Source organism: Dermacentor silvarum, chromosome 10 (genome assembly GCF_013339745.2).
Source record: "Dermacentor silvarum isolate Dsil-2018 chromosome 10, BIME_Dsil_1.4, whole genome shotgun sequence".
NCBI classification, from domain to species: domain Eukaryota; kingdom Metazoa; phylum Arthropoda; class Arachnida; order Ixodida; family Ixodidae; genus Dermacentor; species Dermacentor silvarum.
In genome coordinates, this window is record NC_051163.1 from 132384813 (window position 1) to 132398192 (window position 13380).

General features: G+C 47.5%; 1 long non-coding RNA gene across 1 annotated transcript in view; it reads left to right on the forward strand.

The window, feature by feature from the left end:
• Positions 1-4578: 4578 nt before the first annotated feature.
• Positions 4579-13380, forward strand: part of LOC125940721 (uncharacterized) — a 98285-nt gene continuing 89483 nt past the window's right edge. Inside the window, exon 1 of the long non-coding RNA XR_007463921.1 lies at positions 4579-4733. This is a non-coding gene — a long non-coding RNA (uncharacterized LOC125940721). The remainder of the gene's footprint in view (positions 4734-13380) is intronic.

Sequence of the window (13380 nt, forward strand, 5' to 3'; positions counted from 1 at the left end):
TGCGTCCACTTCGCCTGTCTGTCACCTGACGTCCAAAAACCGTGAAAAATCACTGCGTCAAGGTGGCTTGTACGCATTAAAGATGCATTATTACGCCGATCAAAACTTAATTTTCTTTTTAATAGCCGGACACTGCCCCGTACCGACATCAATACAAAGTGGGTACGCGCCGATCGCTCTGGCACTGGCTAGTCGGAGCTGCCGTGGAGAATGGATTTATTTGCCTATATTAAAAATTTTGCGTGACATTATATGGTTGTCGAGTCCTTTCAGCACGAAAACGACATCGCTATGTCAAATTTTCTTCACTGAAGATTCGTTTTAGCTGCATTGTTACGTTTCCGTTGCACGCCGACGTGATTTTATAGCAGACACCGAAAGCTAAGTAAGAAGAAGCAGGGCAAACGCAGGCGCCGGCAACACCCTGCTCATCAGGTTATCTACTTTCACTGCGCTAGCCCGGCCCCACGTTACCCCCTCCACTTCTGCGTGCTCATCGCCCTTGGTCAGCCAATCAGGTAAGATATATATGTTAAGTTAGGCAATGCTATTCCTTTTGAAAGCAAACAACATGTGACCTCCTATAAAATAGGAGAGCGTTTCAATAGCCTTCTCAAACAATGCTGCGAGTCACCGCCCGATGCTTGCGTTGGCGGTGACGTAAATTGGACATCAGGTGATTAGAAGGAAAACAGATTGGAATAGTTTTACGTTATAGGGTCCCAGCCATCGGCCCGCCTAGACTTTGTACCCAGCGCAGATCACTTTCTATATCGAGGCCGCGCGGCCGCGCTCAGCCGCGTCATACGTAGCCGCCACGGGAGTAAAACGCCCCCCACTTTCCCTGCGGCCTTTTGCGCGATGGAAGACGGAGCGCTTTTTCCCCGCCTTCCTCCCTTGCGCACGCGAGACTGAGCAACCATTCTTTGCTCACCCTCTCACCCTTTCATTTACCCATACCATACGGCGCGCAGCCACGATGTTATCGCACTTGGACATTATACGAAACATCACGTTGACGACGGCGGAAATGTGCCTGGAGTGTCCATATATTTGCAATCGCAATAAAATTATGTGGATCCGACTCAGTGTGGTAAGCAGAGTAAGCTAAGCTTTCTCTGGTGTTTGCTTTGACTGACGATAGTACACGGTGATCTTAACAGTGAATGTTTAATTTCTTCAGCCTTTAGTGCAATGCGAGAGTGGTGAGTTGATGTTCTGCGTGCACCTGTTTGTCCGTGTAATACACACAATATACAGCGAGACGTGCTTGCTTGAGGCATTGTTGTGCGCCGTTTTTCATAACCTTCGAGATTGAGCCACCAGGCTTCTAAGATGAATCTGGCACGCTTCCACTCGCACCGTCAACATACGGCATCCGGCCGCGATGTTATCGCAGTCGGACTTCACACGGAACATCGCGGCGACAGCGAAGGCGACGCGGATGACGTCGGCGTAAATGCGCCTGGAGTGTACATATAACTGCTTTCACAATAATAAAAAAAAAGTTGCAGTGGCTCAGCTCGGCTATGCCAGGATATACGTAGCGTTAGCAAAGGTTCAGCTGATTATTCTTAGCTTTCCTGGTTGTCTAGATTGTCAAGGATTAGCTTGATTGTCATGCTTACTGCTGCTCCAATGACACACACGCGGTATACGTATTATGTGGCACAGGTATATTTATTTTTGCGCTTTGCTAGACGTTCTTCCCTTTGCTCCAGTGTCTCCGCAGCACGTTTAGCCTTCTTCTGTTCATTCCTCCTACGCTCAACCGCTAATTGCCAGGCAATTACTTCGGGATCCGATGAGTCAAGCTTCTCCGTTCTTCGGCGGTGTTGAACAGCATTTGCGCTCTCCTTCTCCATGGCTATACCACACTGGCAAACGCCAGTCAGAAGCGCAGGGGCTCCAGCGCAGTGTCAGACGGCGACTGCACAGCGAGCGCGCGCCGGCGCCAGTGCGTCTACCACGGCTACGACGTCACTCCTCTGGAATGCGCAGACCGGCGGCGGTGAGTCGCGCGCGGCGGCGGCGGAGTGCGCGAGAGGTGCCGGCTCCGGTGGCTCCGGTGCGCAAGCCGTGTGACATCACTGATCCTTGCGTATGCGCAGCACGGCTCTTGATGTGCCGCGCGAAGCGGGCTTGGCTAGGCCAGTGTAGCTAACGCTACAAAAAGTTGTGTACGGGAAATACCGCTGCCATAAACTAGAAGCTTGTTTCCCCACAGTACGACTGAGTCTGTGGAGAAACAAACGCATTTTATGTTTCCTTCGTATTTCCAAGCGATTTGGTGCGACTGCATTTAAAAGCCCGGAATCAGGTTAGTCATGTCCGAACGATCGTCAGACCAGTGTTTTGCTGCGCTACGAGGACATTGTAAGAGTCACCTTACGAGAGGAAATATTCCCGACAAAGCGGGGCTCCGAGAAGTATTCTCAAGAGATTACCAATTTGCTCAGCTAAGCAATCGTGTGGCTCACAGCAGGCCCTACAACAATTGACCCGGTGTAGTTCAGTGGTTGCGGCTCCACTTTCTCAAACCTTCACAACCTTACCTTCGTGTATAACGTGCGAGATTTGCGTACACTTAACAGGCACGCATGATTTTAGTTATACTTCCGAACTGAAAAACGAAATCACGCAGAACCTCCTCTGGGAGTTGCCTAAGTATACACAAGCATTGTGCCGCTTGCTAATCCCCACGCTGCCCGGTGTCATCATCAATGTTATGAAACTTGATTCGACCAGCATAAACCCTTATAAACCCTCATCGGTCGTTATCAACCTTATCGAACACGATCCGACCCTTACGAACTATTATCGGTCCTTATCAACCTGTATGTCCAGCTAAGCTGTTACAAAACCACCACTACAATTGCTGAGGGAGCATGCAATGTTTATTCATGGTTCGGATGCTTGTTTTGCACTTGTTCTTTATTGAAACGTGTGCTGTTCTGTGTATTGTATGGGTGATCTGAATGAATGTATGCGCTGTTCGCTTCACTTCGCTGAGCGCTTGTAGCCTCTGCTTTACGTGGTTATGAGCCATTGCATTCGTCTTACGTGACGGACGGACAAATTTCTCATTTGGTAGGCATAGAAATGCTTATGCATTTAAAACTAAAGCGGGATGGTTTATTAAACGAGACGAAGCTGCTGATTTTCGCTGTAACACGGGGACTATTTCGTTCCGTCGCGCGCACTATAGATCATGAGTTTTTCCTTTCAATTTGTTTTTACACTGATAATATTCAAACCTTCGCATTGTCGGCACATTGCACTAAACACACGTAACACACGTAACAAATTAAGTAAACACCTAACAAGTAACACGTAAACACACGTAACAAGTGCTCTATTTGGCGATGTCCCTTTGCGTCAAAAATTTGCCTAATACTAAATCTGTCTAAGCACCTTATCTTTCTAAATACCAAATGAAACACTTTACCATGCACCGAAACTTGAGAAAAAGGGGGGCGCGCAACTAGGCTTCGCGCTTCGATGGCACTCCATAAAGCCATTTGGCCCGCTCCTTCTTGCAGAATCTAATACCATCATCTTTTCTTATACGTCATGGCGCAAATATGCATCACAGCTGCACATTCGTGTCCATTTTTGACATGGTCCGCAAGCTCTTTCCCATCAATTCCACGGCAAACGAATCTTTTGCCCCTGTAGAGATGCTTTGCCGCATAGTAGCCAAACAAAAGCGCCCCAGGAAAAAAATTCAGCCGGCGGATTAAAACCAAACTGAACCTACACATATAGAGAGACCTACAGTATGTGCCACTAGAGTGCAATTAGTGGATGAGTTTTTACTGTGCTGCAAATTACATTTTAAAAATTACCCCATGCATTTTCAATGGGTCTACAAAGGTGCCCCAGGAAAAAAATCCAGCAGGTGTAATTAGACTACACTCGACATATACCGTGAGAAAGTTGTCGGGAATTAGTGCCTAAAGTGCAAATCGCGAAAAACGAGCCATTGCTCAGTAATCGATTTTTAAAAAATGCTTCCCATAGAGTTACGCCAACCGCATCGCCCCAGGGTCGGCTTCGCCGCAGTAGTCGATGACCCAGATTGCTGGACTTGTTTTCGTAGAGTGCAGTTGGAGTTTCGTGATGCTCGTGCATGCTTCACCACCTCTCAATATACTTGAAGGCGTGCTCGCACAAAGAACGTTGCATTCGTCTTGGCTTTCATTTCTAAACATTTTGGCCCCTCGGGGCAGTCTTGTTTCAGTAACCTAAGGTACTTTAACAAATTTGTCTTGACTTTAACATCACAGTAGTGTTTAACTCGTCTACCTGAAGTAATTCCCTTGTTCGTTTGACTAAAATCATAACAGAATCCTTCTTATCTTCAATATTATACCACTCTGCAATTCTTCGACTAGGTCAGCGTGTTCTTGTGTTATAACTTGCACAAAGGTGCACCAATTGGAAGGATATTATTTGCTTGTCGGTCATTTATCGAGCTTCGCTGCCCTGACGGGAAAGCGGTCTAGCTTTAAGATGCGCCCTTTTGTTTATCAAACGTGTCCATCACGTCAGAGCCTAATTTTCTTTACAGGAGCACCATCAAGGCATCGGTGGACGTGTTAGAGAAGAAGACACCGCTCTGTGAGCATTTACGCGTCAGTATCTGGGAAGTAATGAACACCACGCTTGCGCAGTTCCCACCTTGTGCCACCCACATCAATTGCAGGAGCGAGCAGGCAAAAATCCTTGCCGTAAGTTGTGACTGACAAGTGAATAGTTAGGCACTGTGGCTGCTTATAGCGCATGGGAAAAGAACCTGGAGAATTCACTGCCGCGCAAGCTCAAACTAACACGTATAAGAGTATGCATTGGCATAACAATTCGGCGGGATTCATCTGACGATGACTCTCGACGGTAATGTATTGCATCAGTACAGCGACACAACGTATTGCCACCGTTGAAACGAGTGAGGCGTGTACTTCAGTGAGACTCCTTTCTCGTGCTGCTCTGAGATCACTCGGTGTCATGTAGAGCCGCGAAGCCCGTGGACGGCCTCCGAAATGCATCCGAAAACTCCTCTCTCGCACTACATTCTGGAAACGCTGCGCCCTCTGGAGGCGCGTGGCCTGGGAGACGAGCAGCTGTGCGCGCCGTTGCCTGCGAACGCTGAGAATTATTCCCTCGTTGGGCCGCACACTCAGTGGCACATACTGAGTGACCCAAGCTTGGGTCATTGAAGGTTGGCACATGCCCAGTGCCAACCTTCAATGGGTTGGCACTGGGCATGCGAAGCTCGCAAAAGCGTTGGCGTGAAAAGAATTCATTGAAAGCGGCACATGCGCAGTGCACTTGTGGCACAGCCTGCTAATGCGTCGGGTTGCGGCGCTTGAGGAACCTTTGTGACGTAGCCTTGTTTCCACTCAGCATCGCAGAAATTTAAGGAATATTTTTTGTCGTTGTAGAGCGGCATATTTTCGGTGGCACATATCCAGACGACCCAAGTTGGGATCAAAGAAGTTCATTGGAGACCAGCAAAGACCGCGGCATACCCAATACTCCAAGTCGGCGTCAAAGTGTTTTTTCGAACAGCAGTACCTACCCAGTCCCGCGAATACAGTGACCCATGCGGTCGTGAAAGAATAGAACAGAGAAAAGGCAGGGAGGTTAACCAGACGCACTTCCTGTCGGCGTGAAATAGGTTCGTTGAAGAGGTACACGTAAGTTCACAATCCGACATACTCAGTGTGTCCGACCGCTGGTTTCGAACCATGCTACCTCAGCACATCAGGCGCTGCCCATACGAACCCGATCTAGATGAGCGGCAGACACCTACTGGCCCAGTGACCCAAGTTGGCATCAAAGAGGTTCATTAGACTGATTAAAACATCTCACAGACCGATTGACGCATGCCCAGTATTGCAAGTCGGCGTTTCTTCTAGCAGCAGTACCTACCCAATCCCGTGTCTACATTTCCCCTCTCGGCGTGAAAGAGGTTGGTTGAAAAGCGGCACGTACGTTCACATTGCCATATACTCAGTGACCGAAGTTGGTCCGACAGTTGGTTTGGAACCCAGTTACCTCAGTCCAGCAGCCCGATGCGCTACCCATTCCATCTTTGACTCAGGTAGGTAGGAAAATAGTTAAATACAAACATACAAACTAACAGAAAAATAGCCCCCAAGAAGTGCGTGAAATACCGAAGGAATAGTAACACGTTCAAAACACAAGGCAGGCCTCCGGTGATGGAATCAATGAAACGCTGAAACAATTGACCAGTGTTCCGAAAGCCAAAGGGCACATGGACAAATTCAAGCACACGAAATGTGGTGATGGCTGTCTTGGGAGTGTCCTCTTTCTCGACAGGTAGATGGTGATAGGCGCGGACGAGATTGATCTAAGAAAATATTGTAAAGAGCAAGCAATAGTACGCTGCGTAGCGATGATGCGCAGGAGATGCGCGGGAGATGATGTAGCGGTTACGATGTTTTGGTTGGCTATTTCTATGACTTTGTCGGCCAACGCGGCGAGTCCAGTCAAGTCATAGTGAAAGCTGTTGCCAAGACCATCTGCACGTTAGCCGGGAGCCTTTGCAGGAAGAATTCGCGCAAGAGGGCGCTATCAATGGATCTCGTGGCTTCACTCGTCGGCTTCACTCTGACGAGTGAAGCCGACGGGAGCGGACGTGTCGAGTTGAGGTGCCGTTTCAGCGCAGCAGGAGCAGCCTGCCAAAGAGATAAGTTTTCTTATTTTATATTACCTCTTTGTTTTTGTTTTTAGGAGGGTTAGCCTAGCCAAGCTATCTTTAAAAATAATTTTAATGCTTTTTCACTTTCTTGGTCTTCTCGCTTAGGTAAAAGTAGGTAACAAATTCTTTTTTTGTCACATCTACGCCTTGTTAGTACGAGATGATGGTTGGTACTAGGGGAAACCCACGCGTGCGTTGTTCTCAGTGTGAGCGTTCTTACGCGTTGGAAGAAACGCGGTTTAAGTCTGCACGCAAAGCGAACGGTGCAGATTTTATCTGTAGGATGTATGTGCTAGGGTCGCGGCTAGACCGTCTAGAGCAAGAGAAAGATAAGCTAGCTAAGCGGGTTGGAAAGCTAGAAAAGGAACGTAAAAGCGAGCAGAAGCAGAGGAAGGAGGTAGAAGAAAAGCTAGTTAACGTAGAGATGCATCTGAGGGCCACCATTCAGCAAAGCAATGGTGAACCCATCGAGGCGAGCACCATGAGTGGAGCTGGCTCCGATGCGAGTGCAGAGACAGCCGAACCGTCAGTGATGGTCACAAGGCGGATACTACCGACGCGGCCGCGGAAGAGAACAAAGCCAAGGGCAAGGATAAAACAGGAGGGGAGGGAATTGTGACCTCGGAGGCAGCTTTCGGCGGTGAGGGGGAAGAAAAGCGTCGAGTAGTCTTTGTTGGGGATTCCAACATGCGTAGAGTAGAACCGGCGATAGCAGAGAGGGTAGGTGCAGGCGAACGAGTCCAGGTTAGCGCGATTCCGGGAAAACAGATTAGAGAGGTGATAGCGAAGGCCAAGGAACGCATGTGGGACACAATGAAGGAGAGACACCTAGTGGTGATAATGGGCGGAGTGATTGACGTACTGAACGGACGCGGAGCAGGGATCACAAAGCAAATATCCAAAGGGGTCACCGACCTGCGGAATGTTTCAAAGGAAGTGCAAATCGCGGTGTGCACGGTGCCAGAGGTTGAAAGGCAGGGCTATGAAATTGAAGGGCAATTCTTGCAGTAAACAGGGAAATTTGGACTCTAGCTAAAGTAATGAATTTGACGGTCATTGACATCAACCGAGAAGTGCACCGAGCAGGCCGCGAAGGCGCTTTTGTGCGTGACGGGATACATTTTAGCGAAAGGGTAGCAACACCGGTCGGACGTCGATTCGCAGCGCGAGCTGTAGCTTTTTTAGGAGGGCTCCAGGCAATCAGGAACCAGGATTAAGTATTGAACGTAGCGAAACACCAGTAAGGGGCAGAATTAGACGACCAGGAGCCAGGAAAAGACGCAGAAAGCATAAGAATAGAGAATGTAAAATTTGCTACATAAACATGCAGGGTGGTCGCAAGCAGGAAAAATGGCTGCAAATTAAAACGCAGCTGAATGATGAAGCGATTAGCGTGTACGCCTTGAACGAAACGCATCTAAGAGATTTGGAGCAGCCGCGTGTTATTGACAATTTTGTATGGGAAGGGTGCAACAGAATGACCGGGTCAAAGTAAAGGCGGAGGCATACGCGTACTAATTAGGCTAGGTCTGAAGTGGCGAAGGGTAACGAGGCATGTAAAGAGCATTTATGGATTAGTGGGACATGGCAAGGTAAAAAGACGTGTCTGGGAGTAGCTTACCTATGGACAGATAGTGATAGCAGAGAAAAAAATAAGGAATTGGTTGATTGCATTAGAAGCGATATTATTGAGTTCAGTAAATCGGGCCAGATGATATTAGTGGGAGATATGAACGCACACATGGACGATTTAGACGGATATACTGATTACAACGGCTCTCTAGTGCTGGATCTGTGTGATGAACAGAACCTTATAGTAGTTAACAGGGAGAATAAGTGTCATGGACAGGTAACGTGGCAATGCGGAAACAGGCAGTCATGTATCGACTACGCCTTAGTCTCAGAAATGGTCTACGAACAACTAGACGAAATGATAATAGACGAAAATGGAAAAAAATAGCCTGGGAAGCGATCATAGACGTTTAGCATTAAAATTTGGGCGAGATACTAGCGCAGAACATGAACCAATAGCCTCAGAGTTTTTAAAAATGAACGACAAGCACATAACAGAGATCGCAAACAACACAGAGAAGTAACTTGAGGATTTTCCTACAGCAGTCTGGGAATATAAGGAACTGGTGGACGTTATGCAGCATGAAATAAGGCGGACACGGCAAAAAAATTGGTGGAGTGGCAAGAGGAAACCACGTAGGTGGTGGAACAAGGAAATAAAACAAGCTATAGAAGAGCGTAAAGAGGCATCTAGGGCTCATCGAGAAACCAAAACGTTGGGATTACAAGAACACGAGGTGCTCCTTAGATGGAATACATACCGAGAAAAGAAAAGGGTTGCGAGTGAGCTCGTGATGGAGAAAATTAAATGCGCAAGTGAACGTTGGGTGCATAACATTCACAAAAGAGACAAAGGCGCCCCAAAAAGATTCTGGAACCATATAAAAGCACTCGGAGCTCCAACTAACAACTCGCAAACGGCTATAAGGGATGAAGACGGTAACATCTACGAAGGAGATGATGCGATGCGGTACATCACAGACGTCATTAGGGATAACTTCGGCACGAGAAAAAGCGTAGTTCAGACAACAGATTTAGCAAGAGCAGAGAGGCCAGAGAGATCAAAATTTAGCATAGAAAGCTTTTATTGGAAAAAGGCAGCAGAAAATGTCCCTAACAACACGGCAGCAGGACCCGATGAAATCCCAATACAGCTAATCAAAAACCTCGGTCCAAAAAGCAAGGCACTGCTGACTAAAGCCATAACGCAAGTGATTAGAACAAAGAAAATTCCCGTTGGATGGTGTGAAAGCAAGATGAATCTCATCTACAAAGGCAAAGGAGATAAGGATAAGACGAGCTCGGACAGGCCAGTTACAGTAAAAGTTGGGCGAGTTGGTAACTATTCATGTGTGCGCGCTGCAGTTTCAAGATGAACAATTACAGTAACGTCGGTGATATATAGAATGGCAATGCGCAAGCCATAAAATTAGAACTGTGAAAGTGGGTGGAGAAAAACGATGCATTGGGGGAACTACAGAATGGGTTCAGACCAGGCAGACGCTTAGAAGACAATACGTTTGTACTAACTCAGTGCATAGAGATTTCAGTAGCTCAGAAAAGACCTTTATGGATAGCTTTTCTAGATATTAAAGGAGCTTATGACAACGTAGACATGGAATTGTTGTGGGATATTCTTCAATACGAAGACATAGATGACGATTTTGTGTAGCTGCTGAGGGAGATATATAGTATGGTATAGTACAAGTGGTATGGGAAGGTCGAAAGGGTAATGAAATGGTGGGAATTCACCAAGGATTGAAGCAAGGATGCCCTCTGTCACCATTGTTGTTCACGCTTTACGTCAAGGGTATAGAAAGACGACTGGAAAACAGCGAATTAGGTTTTGATTTATCCTACATGCGTAATGGACAAATGGTGCAACAGAAGGTCCCTGGACTGATGTACGCTGACGACATTGTGCTACTAGCAGACAATAAAAAAGATTTACATATACTTGGGAATATCTGTGGGAATGCAGCGACAAATCTAGGCCTTAAGTTTAGCACAGAGAAATCACGAATTATGATCTTTAATGAACACATGAGTAACTTCGTGGTGTCAATTCAACAGCAAGTAATACCCATAGTGAAGCAATATAAGTACCTCGGCGTGCACATAAACGAAGGAAAGAATTACTCAAGCAACGACCAAGATAATCTGAAAATAAAGAGGAAGCGGAATGCAGCAATAATGAAACACAGATCACTGTGGGGCCACAATAAGTATGAGGTGGTGCGTGGAATCTGGAAAGGAGCAATGGTGCCAGCGCTAACATTCGCAAATGCCATTCTATGCTTAAAATAGGATATCTTGTCGGGTTTGGAAGTTAACCAAATATTAGTAGGTCGGTTGGCTTTGGGAGCTCACGGTAATACCACAAATGAGGCAGTGCAGGGTGACATGGGTTGGGCCTTTTTTGAAGTCAGATAAGCACAGAATAAAATTAGTTTTGAAGAAAGGCTCAGGAACATGGATGAAGATAAATGGGCCGCTAAAGTGCACAAGTATCTCTACATGAAAAGCGTGGACACAGAATGGAGGAAGAGGTCAAGGAAGTTGGCAACGAAGTACAGGATAATCGAAACAGTAAATAGACAACCAGGAGTCATTAGAAAGAAAATGAGAGAAATAGAGACCGTGAATTGGATGCAAAGAATGGAAACAAAAAGGACAATGGAGATTTACAAGAAGGAGAAGAAAGAAATTAGAAGGGGAAATCTGTACGATAACACAACGGGCAGTGCCTTGATATATTTGAGGCTCGAGCCGGTTGCCTAAGGACGAAAACATATCGGAACAAATATTCGGAACTAGATGAGACATGTGTATGCTGCAGTAAAGATCCAGGAACCACTCAGCACATCCCGATGGAATGTGACGGGATCCACCCAGCGAGAACCGTAGGTAACGTGCAACTTTCAGAAGCGCTTGGGTTTAAAGTGGAAGGAAACATAAACAGATGAGCCGTAGAGATCAGCAAGAGACGATTAGAGTACTGGTGGAAAAAAAGCAGGGAAAAGATGGATACGACCTCCTCTCTTAAAATCACAGGCAGCGGTACAAGGTAACTGTTTGAAAAAGAAAAATAATAATGAGAGGTATACAAAAATGCTAGATAAAGAACATGTATAGTATACCTGATTAAATCAAGCAGGCTAGGTGACTATTTGTGGCCGCCCCGTTTCAAAGGGGAGGCCAATAAATTATCATCATCATATAAATCATCGTGTAAAATCCCTGTATAGTAAAAGTCCCGCCGTCTCCTCTCCTAAAGCGCTTGTTTTTATTGCGATAACAATTATGTGGACAATCCAAGCGCATTTCTGCCGTCACCGTCATATCGACGTCGTCCACGTGAGGTTCCGCATAAAGTCGAACAGCGATAAAACCGTCGCCGCGCGCCGTACGCTGTGTGTGCGAGTGAAAGCGTGCGAGCGTGAGCCGGCAACTACAGCTTTATCTAGCGCACGCGAGAGAGCAAGCCGGAAGCGCGGGCGGTCTTCGTTCGCGCGGGAGGCGCGGGGATGAGGCGACGCAGACGGTGGGGGTTTCTGCTCCGTCGGCTGCTGGTCGCGGAGCTGCCGCGCGGGTGCGTATCTCGAAAGCAGTCTGCGATGTGGCTGAAGTGTGCGCCCGCGGGGCCTCATCCTCAACGCGATCTGCGATGGGTACAAAGTACAAGCGCCGAGTGCCGGCAGCTTCGTATGCACTGTGCTTTCGACGTTTACTTCGCGTTGAAGCGAGAGCAAGCGCGAAGGTAAATTTGCGGCCGCTGGCGCGCTTTCTCACTCCAGCGTTTTCACGAGCTTCCGCGATCATCGAGCGAGATGTGTTCATGTTTACCTGTGCGCGCGTGACGCCGTGCTTGTTTTTTCTTTACTTTTTGCTTGCGAAAGCAAGTCGACGGTCGCGCCCCAGAAAGTCCCCGTTGAAGCTTTCAGGCCGGGCGCGCGCCGCGGTTGCCGCCGGCTACTGCAGCTGCGCAAAGTGACTTTCAACGTGGCTCTGAGGCGGAGAAAAAAAAATGTAAAGAAGTGAAAGCGCGCGCTATCATCGTCCAATCGGAGACACAGGAGAGAGAGAAGCGGCGTTGATCAAAGGATGGTGGTACTTTTCCTATATAGGGACTTTATTCTCATGATGTCTCCGAGCAGCTGTATGATGCGGCTAAGAAGTTGAGTGGGGCGGCGGTCCCCGAGTTCTTCAGGTGACAGAAGCTGCTAGATGCGAGAACGCTGGGAAGCTGCTGTGCGTTGCAAGAAGGTTGCCTTGAGGTTATCATTGACATTTGGACAAATGCGGTACTTCGTCGATGGCAGCGGGTGATAGCGCAGCGTAGTGAAACTTTTTGGCTTGAGAATGGATGCCAGGGGCTTGAAGCTGCTATTCGGTTTGAATGAACCACGCCGAGGGATGCTGGTCCCAGTACTGTGGGAGCGGACGGCAACGGTCGAATAGGAGTGCTCACCATGTTGCTCGGGAGAGTTATGGCCTGGAAAATTCGTAGCGTTGTTCGGGTCGGTACCACCGAAACACATGGCCTGGATCATGTCTGGTTTAACGAAACTTTGGTGACGGGCGACAGTGTGAACCCCTAGGTCTTAACAGGCATCCGAAGAGAGCAGACAGGAGACGTCAGCAATGTCTCAAACTAGGTTTTATTGCAGTAGCGTTAAGGGCCCCCTGTCACAGAAAATGCAGTGTCGGTGGCGTTGTCCTCTAGGTAAAATTATATTTAGGTATATGTATATGCCACGCCTAACTATATGACATGCGATATATGCGGATCAAATTACCACACCATTCCATCACTAATGTTGCTGATACCTTGTCGTAGGTTCTGGACAAAATTATTTCTCGGAACTTAGAGAATTACAGCCCACAAACAAATGTCATGAAACAAAACACCGACCGCGCATGCCTTTTCTGTTGAATCTTCTCAGACTGAAATATTACAAATGCGAATATGTAACATAAACCTGAAAATGATGTAATTTTCTTGGCGCGGCTGTGCACCACCTCCGGGATCGGCCCCCGCTAGACGTCGCATTTCTACCAGAAAACTCACCTTCGTGCAT